Raw genomic sequence first — 24,195 nt, forward strand, 5'->3', positions numbered from 1 at the left:
TCTTTATGGCTGAGTAATATTTTAATTGTATATATGTATGTATGTGTGTATGTATGTATATACCAGATTTTCTTTTATCCATTCATCTATCGGTGGGCACTTAGGTTGCTTCCATATGTTGGGTATTTTAAATAATGCTGCAATGAACATAGGGGTGTATATATCTCTTTAAATTATTATATTTGTGTTCTTTGGATAGATACTCAGAGGTAGAATTGTTGGATTGTATGGTAGTTCTATTCTTAATTTTGATGTACTTCTATTTGTTTATTTTTGCTTTTGTTTCCCTTGCCTAATGAGACATAATCCAAAAAAATATTGCTAAGACCAATGTCAAGGAGCATACTGCCTATGTTTTCTCCCAGGAATTTTATGGTTTCAGGTCTTATATTTAAGTCATTAATCTATTTTGAGTTTATTTTTGTATACGGTGTAAGAAGTTGGCCCGGTTCCATTCTTTTGCATGTATCTATCTAGTTTTCCCAACAGCATTTATTGAAGAGATTGCCTTTTCCCAATCTTATATTCTTGCCTCTTTAGTCACAGACTAATTGCCCATGTAAGTGTGGGTTTATTTCTGGGTTTTCTATTGTGCTCCATTGATCTATGTGTCTGTTTTTGTGGTAGTACCATACTGTTTTGATTACTATAGCTTTGTAGTATAAATTGAAATCAGGGAATGTGATAACTCCAGCTTTATTCTTCCTTCTCAGGATTGCTTTGGCTATTCTGGGTCTTTTGTGCTTCCATGCAAATTTTAGGATTATTTGTTCTAGTTCTGTGAAAAATGCCATTGGTATTTTGATAAGGATTGCATTAGATCTCTAGATTGCTTTAGGTAGTATGGACATTTTAACAATATTAATTATTCCAATACATGAGCGTGGTATATCTTTCCATTTATCTGAGACTTCTTCAGTTTCTTCCATCATTGTCTTACAGTTTTAAGAGTATAGGTCTTTCACCTTCTTGGCTGAATTTGTTTCTAGGTGTTTCATTCTTTTTGATTCAGTTGCAAATGGGATTGTTTTCCTAATTTCTCCTTCTGATAGTTCATTATTAGTGTATAGAAATGCAACAGATCTTATATTCATTCTTCAAGACAAGCATTAACCTGATACCAGACAAAGACACTACAAAAAAAGAAAGTTACGAGCCAAACCCCTAATAAACATAGATGCAAAAATCCTCAACAAAATACTAGCAAACCAAATTCAACAATGCATTAAAAGGATCATATACCATGATCAAGTGGAATTAATCTCAGGGATGCAAGGATGATTCAATATCCACAAATCAATCAGTGTGATACATCACATTAACACACTGAAGAATAAAAATCATATGGTCATCTCAATAGATGTAGAAAAAGGAAGTGACAATGTTGAATATCCATGTATGATAAAGTTCTCAACAATTTGGGTACAGAGGGAACATATCTCAACATAATAAGGGCTGTATATGTCAAACCCACAGCTAACATCATACTCAATGGAGAAAAGCTGAAAGATTTTTCTCTAAGATCAAGAACAAGACATGGATGCCCACTCTTGCCACTTTTATTCACTATACTATTGGAAGTCCTAGCCACAACAATCAGACAAGAAAAAGAAATGAAAACCATCCAGATTGGCAAGGAAGAAGTAAAACAGTTACTATATGCAGATGACATGATATTACATATAAAAAACCCAAAAGACCCCACCAAAACCTATTAGAACTAATAAGTGAATTCAGTAAAGTTTCAGAATACACATTTAACATTCAGTACATTCTTCTTGATGGTGCCATGTCTTTGAGAAGCTGGGTTTTTGGCAGTTGCTGTCATAGAAAGTAGATGTGAAAATCAATATAGAAGTGTGTGAAAATCAATATAGTACAGGAAATAAGAATGACAGTATCCAATATGACTTAAAGTTTTGAGAAGTTGTGCAGTACTCCACAGGCATACACATACCAATAATAAGTAATGTAAGAATGGTTATATAAGAATGGAATTAAGAAACTAATTTCTTTCAATGTATGTTTATTATTTTTTATGGCCACTATGTTATTGGGACATAAATACTTATTGAGTTGTTTAGAACTAAACTACTCAATAAATGGATCTGTTAGGTAATATTTTAGGTGAAGTTTGCTGATAAAACATTACTAAGATACTAAGGGCTCTACAGAAAAAAAATTATGAAACACTGAGGGCTCACGTCAACTGAAAAATTATGTGTCATTCTGCAACACATTTTGGTCCCACTTCACATTATGTTCGTTCATGGTTATCTGTGTTGGTACCTATAGACCCAAGGCATTTTAGTTGCTGTGTATATAGTACTGTGTATTATTCTATTGCATTACTGAGTCACAATTTATATGTGACTCAGTAACACAATTTATTGATGCACATTTGTTTCTTCCCTTCCCCTTTACTACACTTACCATTATTCTTTTCTTTATGTTGTCCCTCTTTCCTTCCTTCCTTCCTCCCTCCCTCCTTTCCTTCCTTCCTCCCTCCCTCCCTCCCTCCCTGCCTTACTTCCTTCCTTTCTTTTGTTCTTTCTCTTTTTTCTTTTTTAGTTTTCTATTTCAGTCAGTGTTGCACTAAACATCTTTGTTAATATCTCCTTGTGTACATGTGAGAGAATTTCTATATTTTAATTGATAGGTTTAGGGAATAAACTTTTTTAACTTTACAAGGTAATGAAAAATTGTTCTCCAGATGTTTCTGAGTTCGCCTTTCTCCATATCCTCTCCAACTCTAGGTATTGACAAACTTTTAAATTTTTTATAAAAAGATAAGAGTAAAACTGTATTTGCTACTTTAATTTTATTTTTTACATAAAGTTGAGCTTCTCTTCATATTCTTATTGGCCAATCAGGTTTTATTTCCTCTGATTTTTTTTTCATTTGTATTCTCTCAGCAGTTTTTAAAATTATAATGCTTATTTTTTATTGATTTGTTGTAGCTTGTTATATATTCTAAATAGAAGCGATTCACCGAGGATGTATGTATCTTCCTAGTCTATTGAATGTCTTTTATCCATGTTTATAGTGTTTGGGTTTTGTTTTGTATTGGTTTTTTGGTTTATGCTTATATTGAGATAACAAAGGTTTTACTGATTTAATCTCTGAATATGGTGTGTATCACTTAATATATTTTCTGATGTTGGACAGTTGTTACATTCCTGGGGTCAATTCTCTGTAGTTATTATGTATTTATGTTTATACATACACATATACATATGCATATTGTTTTATTTGGTTTGCTCTTTTTTTTTTTTTTTTTTTTTTCAGTACGCGGGCCTCTCACTGCTGTGGCCTCTCCCGTTGCGGAGCACAGGCTCCAGACACGCAGGCTCAGCGACCATGGCTCACGGGCCTAGCCGCTCCGCGGCATGTGGGATCTTCCCGGACCAGGGCATGAACCCGTGTCCCCTGCATTGGCAGGCGGACTCTCAACCACTGTGCCACCAGGGAAGCCCCGGTTTGCTCTTATTTTATTTAGAGTTTTTGCATCTAAGTCCTTAAGTGGGATCAGGATATATGTTTCCTTTTTCATGCTCTCTATTTTTAGTATCAATTTCATTATCAACTATTGATCATAACATTATTCAATGTTTCTATTTCTTATTGTATTGATTTCAGTATGTTACAGTTTTCCAGGTAATTTCCCATCTCACTTGATTTTGTAAATTGTCCTTTAGTTGTTCAGTATATTCTCTTAGATATTTTAATGTTTCCTCTGTCTTAAAGATACATTCTTTCATTTCTAAAGTTTCTAATTTGTTCCTTTTTCCTGCTTCATAGTTTATAATTAATATTATTTTGATCAGTATAGGTTTTATTATCAGGTTGAACTTTGGCAATTTCATATGGTTTAACCTAATATTTTGTCTTTTTAAAGAACCAGTTTTGGCTCTATTATATATTTGTTCTATGTCATTAATTTTTGTTCTAATCTTTATTATTTATTTCCTTATTTATTTGGCTTTATTCTGCTATTATTATATTTTTAACTTGCTGAGTTAGGTCCTTACCTAATTAGTTATACTTCTTTTGTATCATATAGATGCATTAAAGGCCATAAATTTTCCACTAAGTATCACTTTAGCTGCATCCCACAGGTTTTGATATGTAGTGTCTTCATTGTTGTTCAGTTTTAAATTTTTAATATTTCCATTTTGATTTTTTTCTTTGATTCATGGCTTATTTGATTATAACTGAGTTTTCTAGTTTCCAAATATATATGGGTTTTTAATCTGTATGTTTTGTTTTAATTTCTGATTTTATTGCATTGTGGTCAGATAACATGGTTTTTATGATATAAATTCTTTGGTGTTTGTTGAGTCTTCTTTTATGGATCAATAATTATTGAATTTTATAAATATTACACAATAGCTTGAAAAAAATATGTAGTCCTTGAGGGGAAAAATTTCTACACATAAGTTAGTCCAAAATTATTAATTATATTGTTTAAAGTATCTTTACTGTTTTTTTTTTTTTTCCTTACTTCTTGAAGTATTTTCTGCCTCCTGGTTGACTCCTTCACTTTGTTCAGTGTTCTGCTGGAATTTCACATTCTTAGAAAGCCTTTCTGTCAACATTGCATTAAAATATCTACTTCTCCATATCTTCAGTCTTTTTTTCCCTATCCTGCTTTTTCCTTGTGGCATTTATTAGTACCAGATATTATATTTTATATTTATGTGTTCACTGTCTCCTTTACTAGAACATAAACTGCTGAAGATAGTAACTGTGTTTTATTTACTACTGTACGTTCTGGGTCTAAAATAGTACCTGCATAAAAGAGGCATTTAATATATAGTTGTTGAATGAATGAACAAAAGAATAGCAGTTTCTGATATTAAGGTGACCTCATTTTCAGTTGAACGAAGTTGTTTTCTGTGAGAGTTCTGATGGTCCTTCCAATGATTTAGCATTTTCTTCTATCCCATGACTTAAGATCTGTGCCCATAAGAGTCTAAGGAAATCCTGATTGTTTTTGTGTTAATTTTTAAGCTTGGATTTTCTGTCCCCAAAATATAGTATAAATGCTGATTCCTAAGGTGACTATGGAACATATCTGGATTTCATATTTCTTTTATGTGATTATTATTATTTATAACCACCCAGAGCACTAAGAAGAATTTAAGTTTTCTTACTACTTCTTCAAGCCAGTCTATAGATTTTTTCCTACTCCTAAGCTTATGGGTAGTACATCCATTAATAAGCATGGAGATGCTCCTTCACCCCTCTCACTGGCTTTAGGTCTTGTCTCTTGTCCACACATTGATGTTAATACTCTATATATCGTCCCAAATATTTGGGTATATGTGGGTATGATGCCCTAGGGTTCAACAAGGTTTGAGCCCCACCCTGGGCTCTAGCTTTGAGTTATCTGTTCTTTTCTGATACTCAGAGATTTCCTTTTCTGTCTTTCATTCTAATTTAGATCAGTTTTTAATTATCAAAATTATCCTAAGTACCTGTGTATTTGAAGTGAGAGATAAAATCACATCAGTGGAATCTGCTGTAGTTACTGAAATGATTAGCATTTCATAATAAACTGTCTTTACTTCTAGTATGTCCAATAGGATCTTTACATGAATCTTTATTAAGGGTGTTTATAGCATGGTAATCCCCTTACAGAAGATGCACAGTAAGTATATTAATGTATCTAGCACTTGATTTGGATCATGTTGCCCTAATTCTTCAGTGGCTGTCATATTTCTGTGTCATATCAAAAATCGTATGAGATTTTTTTCAAAGAAAATATCCTTTAACAGTTAACATCATGCAATGAGTATTTGTGTGTGTGTGTGTGTGTGTGTGTGTGTGTGTGTGTGTGTGTGTGTGGTGGGAGCAAGGAAGAGGGAGACAAGAGAGGTTAAAGAGTTTAGGTGGAAAAAGAGACTATTAGACTATTAAGAAGAAAAAGACAGTTTAGGAGAGGAGGGGAGATAGGGAGAGCATGGGGTGTGGGCGAGAGTGCATTGATAAGACAGCTTGTACCTAAACAAGACAAATCTTTGGCAAGGTTGGTTTAATTCTTTTCAGTGAGGCAGATGAACTGTAGCAGAGATAATAAACTATTCTAATTCCAATCTGCCCTCCCCTTCAACTCCTTAAATCTGACTTCTTTTCACATATAGCTAAACTGGTGCTTTTTGCTGACACCTGAGTGAAGTTGAGCGGTTTGCACTTACACTCAATTTTTGGCACTTTATGATTTGTACTGTACTTATGTCTACAGGGGAAAATTGGTCCCTCTGAGTGCAGAGTAAGTGACTGTCAGCTTGATTGTGTGTGAAAGCCCCTAATCTATCATGTGATATTAACAGGAACCCAGTATCAGCAAACCTGTGTTCTTTTGGAACTGCTTTTCTTCAGCATTCTCTATACGTAACAAGAGCATAGGTAACAAAGGTATTCAAGTCTCACAAGTGAGACGTGAACACTTCATCCTCTTTTGCAAATATTGCAACATTTTGTGATTCTCCTTCATATCAGAAAAGAGAAAAAAATCTTTCCAATTATTTATTTAATGAATCAGTTACTTTATGGAGCTTTTGAAAATGTTATTTTTCAGATAGATTCAACAGTCTTATTCCTATTGTGTAATTTAGTGGTAAGCTTTCCACGTTCATCTTACCTGGGAAGGTCAAGCATTTTATGACCTCAAAAAGCCTGATCCTTGTTTTGTATAGATAATTACCTAAATGTTCCCATTATTTAGAATGGATATTTCAACCATCTCAAGGTTTACTTTTACTAGGATTCTCAAGTGTTTTCATTTATTGAATACTGAATCCAATTGAAGCAGCTTTTATAATATTGTCTAAAATCTTGTATTTTCTTATTTTATTTTAAAATTCATAGTTGTATGACATGCTGATGTAGCTTAATTGTAAACTTTACATTTAGATTTTACAGCTTTAGCATTTGTGCAAAGGCCTAGTTGAAGCTTAAAACATATTTTGACACCGTAGGTTCTGGAGGTTTATGTGGCCAGAACAGATAAAGCAGAATTTCATGTTGGAAAGGTAGAGTACAGTTTATTGGTTATCACAAATAGAAGGCCTGATAACTTAATGAAAGCTGATTGGCAGTAGGATTTATCATAGCAACTGTAATACAGAGAATAGAAAATGATAATGTTACTAATTAATAAATAATGCATCTCATGACAATGTGGATCAATGTACTATCATTTAGAATCTTTACCAGCCAAGTTTTATTTAATTGTGTAGCTATTTTGGTGTTGGGATACAATTTTGAGAAGCTTAAAATACCTTTTGACATGGTTATCAACCCGAATCAGGTAAAGGAGTGTTTAGTACTTCAGATATAGGAAGGTTTATTTTAATTGGGAAATTTAGAAGACCTAAAAGATTTTGAGGAAGAAACAATTCTTGTAATGAATGTAATGAAAATGTAGCTTGAAATGGCTTGACAACATTTTCAATAAAATACTGGAAGAAAAATCAGTAAATATCTTGAAGACAAAGGAATCATGACCAATGAACAAGATGAGTTTATTACAAACAAATCATGTCTGACAAAATTAATAGTTGTTTAAAATAGAATTGCAGAATTAGCATGGATAAAGGGAATGCATTTTTTAACTTCAACTGAGTATTTGTTGTAGCTTTTCAAAAATAATTTAAAAATTAGGATACAAATAATCTAATGGATTGAATATTTATGGAAAGACAATGAATCTACTTAAGGCCAAAATATAGTGCTAAAAATATACCCAAATTGGGATTAGGTGGCAGTGACAAGGGTGACCTGAGAGGTTTGGGTCCCCCATTATCTCTATTGATCCCCCTAAATACTCATACAATTCATGTAAAAGCAACATGCATATCACATAAAGATGACTTCTAATACAAGTTCTCCTAGTGCCCCTTCTAATCATATTTTGTTGCTCTGTTTGCCCTATATAGAAATTCCATAGGCTTTATTGATGAATTTAGATCAATGGTCAACTAATCTGTCTTACTCTCTGTTTTGTTTGTTTTTAATTGAGGTATAGTTGACATATAATGTTATATTAGTTTCAGGTGTACAACATAATTGTTTGATACTGTATATGTATATATTGCAAAATGATCACCACAGTAAGTCTAATTAACACCCATTACCCCACATGGTTACAGTTTTTTTCCTTGTACTTTTAAGATCTATTCTCTTGGCAACTTTCAAGTATACAATACAGTATTATTAACTATATAGTCAGTATGATGTACATTACATTCCCAGGACTTATTTATTTTATAGCTGCACGTTTGTATCTTTTGACCACATTCACCCATTTTGCCCACTTCCCCCCACCCCCCACCCCCGCCCCCCAGCTCTGGCAACTACCAATCTCTTCTCTGTATCTACAGTACATTTTTTTTTTGTAGATTCCATAAGATTCCATTATATATAAGAGACATCATATGGTATTTGTCTTTTTCTGTCTGACTTGTGTCATTTAACATAATGCCCTCAGGGTCCATTCATGTTGTCACAAGTGGCAGGATTTCCTTCTTTTTATGGCTGAATAATATTCCATTGTATATATAAAACAGTTTTTTAAAAAATCCATTCATCCATGGATGGGTATTCAGGTTGTTTCCAAGTCTTGGCTATTGTAAATAATGCTACAATGAACGTGGGGGTGCAGATATCTTTTCAAGGTAGTGTTTTCATTTCCTACGGATAAATAACCAGAAATGGAATTGCTGGATTATATGGTAGTTCTGTTTAATTTTTTGAGAAACCCACATTTTTCATAGTGGCTGCACCAATTTACATTTCTACCAACAGTGCATAAAATATCCCTTTTCTTCAACACTTGTTATTTCTTGCTTTTTTGGTAATAGCCATTTTGACAGTTGTGACATGATATTTCATTGTGATTTTTTTGTTTATTTCTTTTGGAGCAGAGAAAGGTTTATTGCAAGGGCCAAGCAGGGAGAGCAGGCAGCTCGTTCTCCAAAGACCTGAACTCCCTGATGGTTTTCAGGGAAGAGGCAACATTTGGGGTGATGACTTCAGGGTGTATGACTTTCTTCTGATTGATTGGTGATAAAGTAACAAGGGTGGTGTTCCAGGAGTCTCAATCATCAACCTCTGCTTCCCACTAGTCTAGGGTCTCAGCATGATGTCACCGTCTTCCACCTGAGTAGGGCCCTTAGTTCCTGCTGGTCTTAGAGAGTCTCCCAGAGAAGCAGGAGGCAACTGCGACTCACCCTGGGGATGTAGACCCTGCTAGCAGCCATTCCTGGGAGCTTCTCCCATCATGTGGACATTGGTGCTGGTGGGCACCACCTCAGAATGTCATTGTAGTTTTGATTTGCATTTACCTGATGATTCCACTCTCTATTTTTTAAATAAAGTTTTTTTTTAAAATACAGGCATCCTTGTTTATGTATTTATTGCCTTTGGCTGCTTTCCTGCTACAATGGCAGAGTTGAGTATTTGAGACAGAAACCACATGACCTACAAAACCTAAAATATTTATCATATGGCCCTTTACAGGTAGTTTGCTGATCCCCAGTCTACATGAATTTTTTTTAACCTTTAGAAGCATTAGAATTGTTGTCAAGTCTGGGCATAGGTAGAATATTTGTACACTGTATAAAGGAGGGAGTGAATTTGTGCATGTTACTACTCTTAGGGTTTAGTCTTACACTAAATCTTCTGTGTTTCATGGGGACTGACCCATCCGTTTCAGCAATAAAGGTCCAAAATGACATATGTGACACTGTCACTGCCTTCACTCAGTTCCATTCAACTGTCCTTGACATCATAAAAGTTGATGATGATATATCAATAGGTTTAATGGGGGAAATGTGAAGGGAACTGTGACTGAGAAAAACAGTGTTGTTAGTCTTAAATATGGAGGCATTTTAGGTCTTATTCTGTAAAAATCTATTTTGTTTAGAAATCTTTCAAAATAAGCGTCATCAAATTTATCTTGGACCTTTCTCCCAAAGTACTTATATTAGGAACAGAGCATTCCTCAGCCTGTGATTCAACTAAAAAAAATCACCTGTGCATGGTAGGTGCTTGATAAATATTTATGGCTTGAATATTAACTTCATAATTACTTTTTTGTGTTTGTTTATTCATTCCTCAGATATATGAGTGCTCACTGCGTGCCAGGCATAATGCCCAGAAACAAGTGATTTGGCAGTGGATAGTGTATAGCTCTCCCTAATGTGGGGAGATGGGCAATGAATGAGTTCATAAATTTAAAAAATAATGATTGCAGAGAGTGATAAAGAGTGATTTGTGTCAGAAAGGGTGGATAATGGGATAAAGAGTAACAAGGTACCATTTGAGCTAAGATTGAATGATGAGAAGTGGAAGCCACCATGAAATGATTTGGGAGAAGAGCCTTTAGTAGAACAAGTTCAAAAGCCCCAACCAGTTGTGGCCTCACAAAGGAATAGAAAGAAGACCAGTGTATCTAGATCCTAGTGAAAGAGTGTGTGTGTGTGTGTGTTGTGTTAATTTAGGATCCACCATGTTTTGTGTCTGTGGGAGAGTGTTAGTAACAGGGTGGCCCTCTGCATGTTTTCTTAGGTACCCAAAGAATCAATAGTTTTTAAACAGATATGTAGGTTTTTGAAGTCAAATCAGAGTGATTGAATTAATTTTATTTGAATCAATTTTTGTTGAATCCAAGATAAGGTCATGAATAGGTGTCTGGATAGGAATAAGAGAAGAGTGGGAAGGGAGAAAGAATTCACATAGAGTTTTAGAGAAATTGGAGGTTAGCACTTGGTTCTTTGGCTCCAAGACTGTGTAGATTTCAGTTACATGAACACTCCTAGACACACTGTAGGCTCAAAAAAACGTTTGCTGAATCAATGTATATTGGTTTGAAATCTTACCTGATTGGATTGGAGGGTACAATTTCTGCATTATTTGAAGAGAGGATACATAATGGAACCAGATTATGGAGGACTCTGAAAACCAAGCACAAAGGATTTGATATTGTAAGTGGTAGGGAATCATTATAGGGAATAAGATAATAACTTGATGATTTCCAAATATTTGTTTTATTATGGTATGTAGGATGATTTAAAGACAAAAGGAGCCAAGGATGATGTTTTATTCCAGGCATACTTTCTATTTTAACCAGGTTCTCATTCTCAGCCTGGTTTGGCTACATTGCAATCAATTACTTCATAACAGAAGCTGGGTCTAATAACGGAAAGCTGTCTCAGTTACCAAGGTCCTTTTTGTTCTGTAGTCTTGCATCTGTATTTGTATTTGAATTTGCTGTACCTTCTTTCCTGTCTATGTGATATTTAACAATTTTTCAGGACTCTGAACATTCTGCTTTATTTTGCCTTTTTATATTTGTCTCTCACTGATACCTCCTTGATTGTATTTACATGTAGGGAGTAATTCAATAAAAGTTAAATGGAACAAGTTTAAAATGGAAAGCTTTCCTATACAAACTGTAAGGATGGGATTTCCTTCCTTCCTCCCTCCCTCCCTCTCTCCCTCCCTCTCTCCCTCCCTTTCTTCCCGTCTTTCTTTCTTTCTCTTCCTCCCTCCCTTCCTCCCTTCCTTCCTTCCTTCCTTCCTTCCTCTCTTCCTCCCTTCCTTCCCATCTTTCTTTCTTTCTCTTCCTCCCTCCCTCCCTCCCTTCCTTTCTTCCTTCCTCTCTCTTTCCCTTCCTTTCTTCCTTCCTTTCTTTCTCCCTTTCCTTCCTTTCTTTCTCCCTTTCCTTCCTTTCTTCCTCCCTCCCTTCCTTCCTTCCTTCCTTCCTTCCTTCCTTTCTTTTTCTTTCTTTCTTTCTCTCTTTCTCTCTTTCTTTCTTTCATCAAACTTTACTCTTAATGGGACTACTCAAAATGTAAAAGTTGGTATACTGAAAGCAAATCCTGAGCAACAAATTGGTTGCTATCTCTGTGAACACTCAATCTATCAGTGAGAAAGATATGCCAAGAAAATTTTCATGTTGTGGCAGGTTTAGTCACTGAAGCAACTTGCCTGCCCTCACTAAATATACATTTTACTTTAATATTTCTATTTCATAGAAACTATTTCAGACTAGAAAGTAAAAATCATATAATCTGGTTTGTTCCTTTCTTCAGACAAATTAGGAATAACAGACAGTCTTACCTTTGGGAACTGTTATTATGATAATATGGCCCACTTATCTTGGTTGGCCCTCACAATAATATATAATCACTCAATTTTGTATCTCATCAGAGCTATTTCCGAAAAGGAAATGAGGGGTCAGCTTTTATCATAGGATTTTCCTCTGAGTAGTTGACTCTGGGAAACTTACAAGGGTATATAACTGTCACAAAGGTGGTGTTAGTTTTGTCAGTAACTTATGAACAACTCCCCAAATGGCTATGTCTGAGCACAACACTATGAATATTTCTTATATGGTAGTGAAGAGGTGGACTTGTGTTAAATATAAAACCACACAAGAAAACCCATCACCTCATGAAGGATAGAAACTGCAAATGTAGTATGGTTTGTAGGAGTATAGACTCTGCAAGAAGATTGAATGGGTGTGAATCCTGGTTTTGCCACTCAGTAGAGAGGTGATCTTTGGCAAATTTCCTAATCTTTTTGTGCTTCAGTTTCATATCAGTTTCACTTCAGTTTCACATCAATAAAATAGGGATAGTGATATCTGATTTTGAGGTAACTACCTCTTAGAGGTTTTTTTTTTTAAATTTTACATTAAGTAAATATACATAAATATACATAGAACAAAACCTGAATACAGGAAATGCTTATGTATTTGCTATTTTCTGATAATCTTTAGAAGTAAAGGTAAAAATTAAGTAGCTCTCTCTCTGACCCTGCCTTCTCTAAGAGTTACAAATGTATAAGAAAATTGTTGCCACTTCTAGAATGTGGAATGATTTGAAAACAGCACTATTTTGTTTTAAAACTCAAAGCAATGGTAGTACAATTGTCCTAAAAGGAGACATTATTTAACATTTAGATTAAGGTTAAATTAAGCAGAATTGTTTTTATACCCCTCTTTTTGAAAAAAAGGAGACAAATCATAAGATGATAGTTCCTTATTAGGGGCATCTTCAAAAAGCAACTTTAAACATCCTTGTTATGTCTTGAGATCACTGTGTAGTCAGTACAGTCTCTGATGTCCACCTACTTAGAATTCTGTAAAATTAGAAGACAAGTGGTCTTTACGTGGGTTCGTGGACTCCTGGAAATTTTATTCAAAACTTTGTGAACATGTACACTTTCTTAGAGAAAGAGATTCTTGGTTTTTATCATCTTCTCAGAGAGAATTATGATCCCCCAAAAGAGTAAGAACCGTCCTCTGAAGCAATATAAATTTTTTGTCTTCAGTGAAGATAAATGTATAATACCCTATTTACCAAGGCAGAAAAATCGAATAGTATATTTTAGGTTTTTAGTTAAAAGGATCAAAATGAAAATTTTATTCTCCCTGGTGAACACTTAGCTAGCCAGAAAATTTAATTAGCCAGAATTCCAGGTAATCAATGCTTACTTATGTCAAGCAGCAATCATTCTTCAGTATATTAGCTGAGTTGGTATTTTGTCCAGAGAAAATGGTGATTTTTGTCTACTGTTCTTTCTTGTCCTAGTTTCAGAATTATTAACATTTGCAATAGTTTCATAATTGTATGTTTCTTATGATATGCTTAGGAGTAAAAGCATTATATAAATGCTTGCTTCAAAACCATTATTATATCAATCTCATTAATATAATTTAGTACAGAATATTTCTACTCATTCTGTCCAAAGGCACTGTGGAATAAAGTATCTGAAAGAGGACAAGGGGAAGTTGGGAGAAAGGGAATTTTATTGAACTCTGAAATCTTAAAAATGTGTTGTAGGGCTTCCCTGATGGCGCAGTGGTTGAGAGTCCGCCTGCTGGTGCAGGTGACGCGTGTTCGTGCCCTGGTCCAGGAGGGTCCCGCATGCCGCGGAGCGGCTGGGCCCGTGAGCCATGGCCGCTGAGCCTGCGGGTCCGGAGCCTGTACTCTGCGGCGGGCGGGGCCGCGGCAGTGAGAGGCCCGCGTACCGCAAAAAAACAAAAAAACCAAATGTGTTGTACTTCTTATGCACTTATGCAAATGTTTAAATTCACATTTACTTTGGTGTTTTTAGTTGCTTTTATTAAAATGTCTTAATAGAATATTTTTAAATAATTGTTTTATGGATCCTTAGAAAGGGTACACATTCCAAGCTTAAAAACTTTAAAGTTTTTAATTGAAGGAGATTAAGTAAATAATTCAGAAATGCATTCTGTTTACCTGTTAATAATTAAGCAGGTTAGACTATGTACTTTTTATAGTCATGGTGTTTTACTTTATTTATTTGTTGGTATGTTGGTTTTTAAGATTTTATTTAAGGCATTCTGCTATTGGGAACTAAAAATAAACTGAGTAAAGCTGCACATTATAAAGGAAATGGCTTGGGTTACTTTTAAAGAGACAAGTGAGAAAAAAAAAAAGGAATTGGTTGGATTTTAGGGTTAAAGGCAGTATTTAGTACATAATCTTTCTGAACTTTTCCCCTCTATTTGGAAGGGAAACTGAAATACCTAACAGAAAGAATAACTGAGTCAGGTGAATGGTCTTCTGTTGCTCTAGAGCTCTGGCGCAATGGAATTTGATTTGATTTTAGATGGCTTTAGTGTAGGGTTTAGCCAGGTCACTTTTATGGATTCTTGGAGAAGTCTACCACAGAACTTATCAGATTTCTCTGGTGTTTCAAAAACTTTGATAATACTCAAAGCGAGAATGAATACCTCCACCTTCAGAAGCACCATTATGGATGAACTAGAACTAAATTAGTCTTTTCTAGTCTTAGAATATGTCTTATCCTCTTGACCATATATGTACAGGTTCTTTCTTTCTGATGTTCTTTAAGGATTGTAAATTGGTTTTCATTTGGCATCTTTGATCAGATACAACCAAAGTTTGTATTTAAATTTTTATTTAATGATGAAGACATTTTCTGTAATTATTGATAACAAATAGTCTTTAACAGTTTCTATTCATTTTGTCCCAGCCTGTCATTTGCTTTGTTCGAATTTTTACTTATTTGAAATTATACTCCTCCTACCTCTAAAACTGATGCTTCATTTGTTCTCATGGCAAATTTTGTCTCTCTGTAGCAGTCCTATTGCTGAAACTGTTACATGTTTTATCTGTTTTCTTTTATAATTGTATGCTTACTGTATAAATATAACCTCAAACTTCTTAAAATTTCTACATTCCAGGCTGTGCCTTTCCTTGAAAATTTGATCAAATATGTGGACAATTAAAATTTGGCTTCTAGGAATCTAGTAGTTACCATTATATGTGATTGCTGTTTTATTTTTTTTTAACAAATCTTATTTTTCTTTCCTTTTACTTTCTTTTTTTTTTGCTTTGTTGTTCTATTTCTTCCCTCCCTCACTCCATCTTCTTCCCTTCTTTACCTCTTTTTTAAAAATCTATGCAGTTAATGGAGGTGGCCTTCACCAAAAATAGGACAGATAGATATTTTCAAATGGCTTTCTTAACATTCAGGAAATCTAATGATATATCATCTAATTTTTTTTCTGCACCATAGACTAAGTGTCTTGTTTTAGTGATTTTTTTTGTCTTCATGAAAAGTAATTTGTATGTATTGTAGAATATTTGGAAGGAAATTGTAAAAAGAAAAATATCTATTATATCTTAATATCTGAGATAAGTACTGGGAATAATTTAGTATATAGGTGCTTACATGCTTTTTATAATACATATTTTTTTCTAATACATATGTACTCACACATACATATAGATCAACATTTATATATGCATATGACCAAAAATTTGCATAGTTTACATATATTATATATACACAAATTATTAAAAATTGCTATCTTAATATCATTACCATTTTACAACCTGAATTTTAAGCTTAATGGTGTATTATAAATTTTTACTTGCCATATTTAATGGAAGCTTATCATTATATCACATAAAATTTATTTATCCAGTTCACTATTATGCAATATTTAGGCTATTTTAATTTGCATTTCTTTCATTGTAGTTACAGTTTAATATTGTTTCATATATATCTTAAGTTTCTTCTGTTGTGAATTACTTGTTCATTTGAAAAACCGAGATATTTTCTTTCTTTCTTTCTTTCTTTCTTTCTTTCTTTCTTTCTTTCTTTCTTTCTTTCTTTCTTTCTAGATAAAGACTATTAACACTATGAATATCATATATGTTAAAAATATTTGTCTTTATTTGTTGTAGACATCTTAATTTTGTTCAAGATACTTTTGAATTTATAAAAGTTTTAAGTTGTCAAATTCATAAATCTTTGTGCTTATGTTATATACCATTACTTATGTGCTTCAAAAGGCCTTCTTACCTTGGAGTTCAGAAAATTATATACATAAGTTTTCTTAAAGCTCTTTGATTATTTTACTTACTATATTCAGATATATCAATCTGATTTTTATTTTGGTGCATGGCAAAGGTAGGGAACAATTTTTTTTTTGGTCACTTAATGAGTCAAATATCTCAACACTCTGGAAATGCAACCTGTAATATTTACCCCATACTGAAGTCCCTATGGTCTGTTCCACAGATCTGTCTCTTCCAATGACAGTTATCACACTGTCACTTATATTTCAGTCTTTGGTAAAAGCTAACCTTGTTTTCTACTTCTTTGCTGCAGAGCCAATACCTAATACTTGTTATTTTTTTATTGTAATCTCCTATTCTATTTTATCACTTAAAAAAATTAAACTAGCTTTAAAACATCAGAACTACTAAAAATAATTTTAGTTCCATTCAGTTCAACAAAGATTTATTGACTGTTCACTATACACCAGGCCCTGTGCTTGTATTAAGAACACATAAATGAATCAGCTGCCTGCGCTATAGGGTTCTTGCGCTAGAAACATGTATTAATCTGATGGAGGAAGACAAAGAACGTGTGAATGGTCAAGATAGTGGGCTAGTATCAATACCTTCATTTTTTTCTGATTATTTCTTACTCTTTTTTTATCTATGACTTATTGGCTCTAACCATTTTATATATTTTCCCTCTTTCCTTTCTTTTTAATCCATAAATGATTACTTATTAAGTGACATTGATTTAACAGAATTAGATTGATTTAGGCATATGAAATATGGTAACTTTCTCATATTCATATGGTCTGTTTTTCTAATTACTGAACTGATAATTGTGTCTTCATATTTTCAATTCTATAAATGTTTATTGAATTCTTTCTAGGCACTATTTAAGGAGCTGTAGGGAATTAAAAATGGATGTCTTTGACAAATTTATAACCTAGTGGGGGAATTCACCATTTATAAAAATAATAGCAACATAATAAAATAATAGTTATTGAGAGTACTGTTTGCAAGCCAATACTAAGAAAGGTAGTGTGTATCTCCTTTAATCCTTATAACAGCCCATATAGCCCCAGATATTATTTTTTTGACTCTTTTCCTTACTTCACTCAGGAATTTTCTTATTGTTGCCCTCTCTGAGAAGATTTTCTGTCCAGACCTATCTAAAATATCAGCCCATGTAACTCTCAGTGCTATTACCTTGCTTTGTTTGTCCTCATAGTATTAATTATAGGACATTATTGGTTTAATGATTTATTTGCTTATTGTTTGTTTTCCCTGCTAGAATGAATATTGAGTGAAAGACTATGAAAAATGGGTTGTAGAAGTTTGCAGTTGCAAAAGGTCAAAGTTTAATATATAACATTTAACTTCTTTAAGCTTAAATTGTTTCATCTGTAAATAGATGTAGACTTAGTGCCTTTTCATAGGTTGGTCAGGCTGTTGATTCTTTCCTTCAATAAATATTCATTGATCTCCTACTATGTAGCAGACACTATTCATATAAATGGGGGATACAGTGAAAGAGACAAGGCCTGACCTCATGGCCCTTCCATTCTAGTAGGGAAGACAGACAATAAATAAATTAAAATTACTTTTATAAAATATCATGTAATGGCCAAATTAATTTCCTCCAAAGTATCCTTCCCCACCTCATCCATACAACCTGAACATTGTTTTTTCTTTTCCATTCCTAGTTATCCTCTGTTTATCCATGATTAATAGTTATTATCTCACTCCTAGCAGATTCTAATTTTCAGAGCCTCTTCTAAAGTTGATGTTGCAGAATAAGTGTGGTATTACTCAGGTACCCTGACTATAGCAGAACCATCACCTTCCTTTTCTGGATCCCATTTATTTATTAGTACAGCATAAGCTCAGGATCGCTGGTATGGTTTGTTGTTTGAGTCTTTGTTTTCCCTTTGTTTCTGCATCTTAAAGATCTAGTCAGTTAAAACGCTTAGACCTTCTTCGTTTTAATAGAACTTTTACTGTACATGTACTCGTTTACAGGATTGGCTTATGTTTACGCATTTCCATTAGTAAAACTGCTTTTGAGACTTTGAATGGCTGAATCTCTGGAGATTATTAGTAAATATGACATTAAGGTCCTCAGTAAGATTTCATAGCAAATTTAGAGAGAACACTTTCCGAGGACATACAATATCAAACTCAATTTTTAATAGGAGAGCTGTTTCTAGTTAAATCTTTTTATATTTTAACTCACCAAATTGGCTTTAAAGTCACCTCAGCATCCTGCCTGCTTTACTGCTCCCGGTCCTAGTTTTCATTCTATACTATCAAAAGCATTTGGTCAGAAGATAGTTTAAAAGTGACTGATCCATTTGTTTGACATCCCTGCCTCCAAATCTGAGTAGGACCCTCCTATTAGCCTTGCTTGCTGAGACAGGGATCATAAAGCCATGTTTTAATATCAGTGCATTAGGTACTAAAGACCAGTTCAAGCTCTATTGAGCATGTTACCCTCTACTCCCTGTTTCTTTCCACCCATTTACTTTTTATTCTCTTTAGATTATCTTTTTTAGGAAAATCTCTCCAACCTCACTCATATTTTGAAGACAGGGCTTGTATTTTATCTTTGTATACTTCCTAAATTACCAGTGCTTACCAGTGTATTATGGGTAGTAGATCTTTGCAAAATCTCTGGTAATTAAAAATAAACAAATAAATGTAATAAAGACTATTGGAGATTAGTGGGGTTTTTTAGATCAGTTTTTTTAATTTAAAAAATATAAATGGGGCTTCCCTGGTGGCGCAGCATTGAGAGTCCGCCTGCCGATGCAGGGGACACGGGTTCGTGCCCCGGTCCGGGAAGATCCCACATGCCGCGGAGCGGCTGGGCCCTTGAGCCATGGCCGCTGAGCCTGCGCGTCCGGAGCCTGTGCTCCACAACGGGAGAGGCCGCAACAGTGAGAGGCCCGCGTACTGCAAAAAATATATATATAAATGTAAAAACATCTGTTTGTATAAATTAATAAAGCTTCTAATAATACTATAATAAATATTCTGTTCTCCATCTAAACCCTGTACACAGTGGTTTAAATTGTAAATTCGTGCCATATTTTACTGAGTACTTGTTCTGCACATAGACAAATTAATGTGTTAGCCTTTATTTTTCTTTTTAAAACTATAGGTATTGGAGGTTCCCTGGCGGTCGAATGGTTAAGACTCCACACTTCCAGTGCAGGGGCCTTGGGTTCAATCCCTGGTTGGGGAACTAAGATCCTATGTGCTGCATGGCGCGGCCAAAACAAAACAAAACAAACAAAAAACTATAGATATTAGTTGGCATACACAAACTCAACTACCTACTTCTCATGACTAGTCGTAAAGATATTATGGAAATGTAAATTGTTTCCTTGGCAGATTACTAAGTTTAAGTATTTCTCTTTTACAGTCACACAAAAAGAAGTGTTAAGAATTGCCCTTTGAGACTCTGAAGACTAAAGGTAATATCCAATGATATTTTCTTCATTAGGTTTTTATCTTCCTGGAAAGTTTCATAATTTTAAAGGCCTTGGGTTTACTGCCTCAGGTCTTTTCTTTATTGCCCTTTAGCACGTTAAATAAAATTTTCTATGCCTACCTAAAACAATCTGAAATTATAAGTCAAGACAAGAAGAAACCTTGTGTCATCTCAGAATATGTCACCTAATTGGGTGTTGCTGTATACCCCTTGATCCTTCTATTTGGGAATGTATTATGGCCCCTCCCCTGTTTTTTAAATCAGTTTGGAACTCTTCTGATTTTATACCTCACCCTTTTCTTAAATAGACACATTGGCTCAAAGTCAAAAAGTCAGTACCAATTCCTCTTCAGCAAGAGCTTTACAACTAACTATAAGAAATAAATATGCATTTTTGGGGAACAATGAAACTGTGCAGACAAGATTTAGTGGCGACTCATAGTCAGAAATCCAGAATTTCAGGCAAGAACTTTACAATAGACTTGTGTTGCTGCATTGTGTATAAAGAGCTCATAGGGATTGAAGAAGGTTTCTGAAACAAGAGGGGACTGTAATTACTTTGCTTCTTACATGCATGGTTAGATCTTCCAGCGAGAATAACATGGTAGGGTAATTTATTATAGAAGAGTAAATCACAGATTACATTGGAGGGAGATGGGGTGGTGTGATCCAACCATCAGTTTTGTGAATACATACACTTAAGCATGTATGATAGCTTGTTTTTAATTTCTTTACACCAGTGCACACCTCAAACATTCCGTTTAGCAGTGGGATATGCAAATTGTTCCAAATGCAGCAGCAGTACTTTCACCTGAATGTCAAAACTGTCAGAGAGCTTTAAATCAAATCTTTATAACATTTTAAAAAACCAGCCAGCCCTAAGATTGAGGCACCAAACTCACTGCAAAAACTTGATTCCCATACTTTCAAAAAGCTCCTGTATGTCAACAGGGTAATGTCAAAGTTCTCATTCACCTGCTTTCTAATTTTAACCTTTTAAGGATTTTATTTTATTTGGCTTAATTATGATATTTTCTACAAATTAATGATAAATGCCTTGATTAATAAAACCAAATGTCAGAGAAAATGACAACTTGATGAAAAATTAATACTCGGTAATATTTTAAGGTACAGAAGTACTAAAGATGTACTCTTAAATCTCATACTTCATTAGCTCCTTTTGAAGGTAGGTAACCAGGATTTTCTTTGCACTTAAGTTTTCACAGCCACATGTGTAGATGCATTTTAGCAGTATGATTTTCAGCTGTTGCTTTGACTGCTAGCTGTTATATACATACACTTTTAGTTTTTCTTTTGCTTCATAATATTTATTTTCATTTTACAAAATCAAGGTAAACTATATTTTGGGTTGGTTATATTGATGAAGCTATCATACTAAGAATCCAAATAGTAGTGTGTGTCTGTGTGTGTGTGTGTGTGTGTGTGTGTGTGTGTGTATTTCAAGAGATCTCATGGTGTAAAATGTAGTAATTGGTGATTGGATATCTGCTACACTATTAATTCATTTGGTTATGAATATTTCGGCTGTTATATTTTAAAATTATTCAGTAAAAATAATCTAAGGAAAATAGATTTTTTATGGAGATTTGTTTTTTTAAATATATTTTCATGAGCTTTCATTAAAAGACCTGAATACCAATAAAGAATTGTAACTTGCTTTCTTCGTATAAACAGTTGGTTAGATAAAAAACTGAAGAATAGGAAATATGACTTTTATTTTTTCTCCTTTTACTGCAGATCATGGTGTTGAAAGATAAAAAATATCCCTTGTATTTTTCCATCTTCACAAATATCAGGATGATTTTTAAATATGAATACTTAAAAACTCTATTATATGTTATGCGGAAATGGTACTATGGAGGATTATAGTCCATGTTAGTTTTATTTTTATATTTCAAAGATAAAGCTGCCAACCAAATGAGGGAAGGCACAATGACCTCTTCTGTGCCGTGCTTTTGCTTGGTTTGGTTGTTCAGAGATAAAATGACTCACGTAATATACTGTCAGTGAAATGGACTCACTTTGACCATCTGTTCATGTAATGACATACCTATCAACAGAAATTTTTGCCAACTAATGTTAAAGTCACTTTTCTGTAATATACTGGGAACTTCTGGGTAGGTGTTTCAGGTATGTTGCTAAGCACAGTAAGATAAATAGAGAGGAGTGTTGGTCAATATCCTGTAAATACAATATATGCCAATCCCAAGGGAAAAACATTCTTCAATGGAGATTTCTAGTACTGTTTAAAATTGGAGATGGATTGTGCTGAATCTTCCCTTAGCTGGCTCTAGGTTTTATTGTTTCTGTGTCTTGCCTGGTTCCAGGCATCTAGTCTGTACCGGCAAAGCTACTCGATGAGGAGAGGCCACCAACATCTCTGCCCTGACTGCTTACATACCTGCCATGAATAATAAATCTGTCAGCTAGTTATCACTGCGTTGTTAACTGTCTCTGTTCTTTCTTAGCTGATCACTGCCCAGAGGAGTTTAAGTTCCATTGTATCACAAGACCTCTGTTATGTTTCTATACCTGCATTTATTTGTATGCAAAAGCATTCATTCTTTTTTTCATATACCAGTAAATAAGACATGCCCCAGTTCTCTGACAGTTCTTAAATTACATAGCAAACAATGTGCTTTTTCCCTCCTTGTTTATTCTATTCTTCAGCCTCTTATCAATTTACTTCTGCATATGAGCCAATTAAATTTTATTCATTAGTTATAAGATTTGGAAATACTTACACCTACCTCACAATCCACAGTTTTATAAGTGTTTAGTTGAGATTATAGTTATTTGGGGGTAAATACAAAGAGAACATCATTCTTTCCCCAAAACGAACAAAGGAGATAGACTGAAACCCAAAATAGTCTCTTAAAGGCTTTTGCTTGGTGTTATGTTGTTTGATCCTAGAAATGAGGACAACTGATTCAACCTTACACAGTTAAAATCTTTAGCTTCAGGGAGTTGAGTTATGATATTTTAAACATGATGCTTGAGTTAACACAGACAACAATTAGCTGATGTTCTTTGAAGAATCTAAACCTTATAGGAAATTAAACAGTGTTAGACTATCTCTCATTCAACAGAAAAAAAAAACTTAAAAATAAATATGGTTTCTAATGGACTTAAAATACATAAATTTCCAGTTTTAGTACTTATAATTAGACCATATCTTCTCTCTAAATGACTTATTAGCACCTTTGGAAACTGTATTCTCTCCTTTAAACCTACAGTATTTTATTCTGCAAGGTCAAGTAATTGAGACCTTACTGGTTTGGAAATATTAATGCAGCTTCCAAAGTTACTTAATGCATAACGTAAGTACCAGTAGAATGATCAGTTCTATTAAATAGGATTCATTTACCATATTTTTTTCCTTTGGAATCTTGTGTTTATGTCAATTGAATAAAGTATGCTCATGAAACACACTGATAAATAGAGCAATAAAAAGATACCAAGAAAAACTATGACCATTGTCCAAGATGTGTAGGGGATTTGTGTTTCTTGACTAAATGCTGCATTCATTCTTCCTCCCTATCTACCATTCCCCCAAATATCCAGGTCTCTTTTTGTATGCTTTAGTGATAACAAGATGTTTTTTTATTCCTCTAATGAAGTGGGAAGCAGATTAACATGCTTTCTTCTTGGGAATTAGATTACTTATTGTAGTACTGCTCAACATATCTTTGTAATACTCCCCAACCCCTACCCACAACTAATTAGTGACTTTCAGAATTAGGGAAAATCTTAGTTGTGTGGTGGTTCTATATTTACCAGTGATCAAGGAAGTGTTACTAATACACTTGTCAGTGTTAAAAAAGAATTAAGTAAATAAAGGGCCAGATGGTCGAGCCCAGGACCTATCAAGAGCCCAGTATGTGTGGGCTGGTCCAAGGGAATGACAGAAACATTACCAGGCTAAGTGGAATCAGAGTTTGGCTTTCACTTTTAAGAAACAGACTGTTTTTCAAATATGTTTCCTTATGATATAATAATTTACATGTTCAGATCTCCTTTGTACTAGTAACATTTGAGTGCGTGTATTTCCCTGCGCATCAAGAGCCAACAGTGTTTACAAAAGTCTCCTTTCTGATACATGTAACAGGACATAGTAGCATCAAAGTAAAGCAATTACCAGGCAAGCATTTTTTCTGGTTCAGAGAAGAATTCTTTGCTCTCTCACAAAAATCTGTGTTTTTACTGTTATAACTTACTCATTATACTTTATTATAATTGACAATAGACTCTATGGTTTATGATATAAGAAACCTGGTTATGTAATGTTTGCTGTAATACATGGCCACGTGAGGAACTAGTAAA

General features: G+C 34.1%; 1 protein-coding gene across 1 annotated transcript in view; it reads left to right on the forward strand.

Moving 5' to 3' along the window:
* The window catches only part of ZBTB20 (zinc finger and BTB domain containing 20), a 797,618-nt gene that overhangs the window by 164,017 nt on the left and 609,406 nt on the right, over window positions 1-24,195 (forward strand). Inside the window, exon 3 of the mRNA XM_082654615.1 lies at window positions 19,783-19,834. The gene's annotated coding sequence lies outside the window, so the exon portion shown is untranslated. The remainder of the gene's footprint in view (window positions 1-19,782; window positions 19,835-24,195) is intronic.

This window comes from Grampus griseus (assembly GCF_964374135.1).
Source record: "Grampus griseus genome assembly, chromosome: 5".
Taxonomy (NCBI): domain Eukaryota; kingdom Metazoa; phylum Chordata; class Mammalia; order Artiodactyla; family Delphinidae; genus Grampus; species Grampus griseus.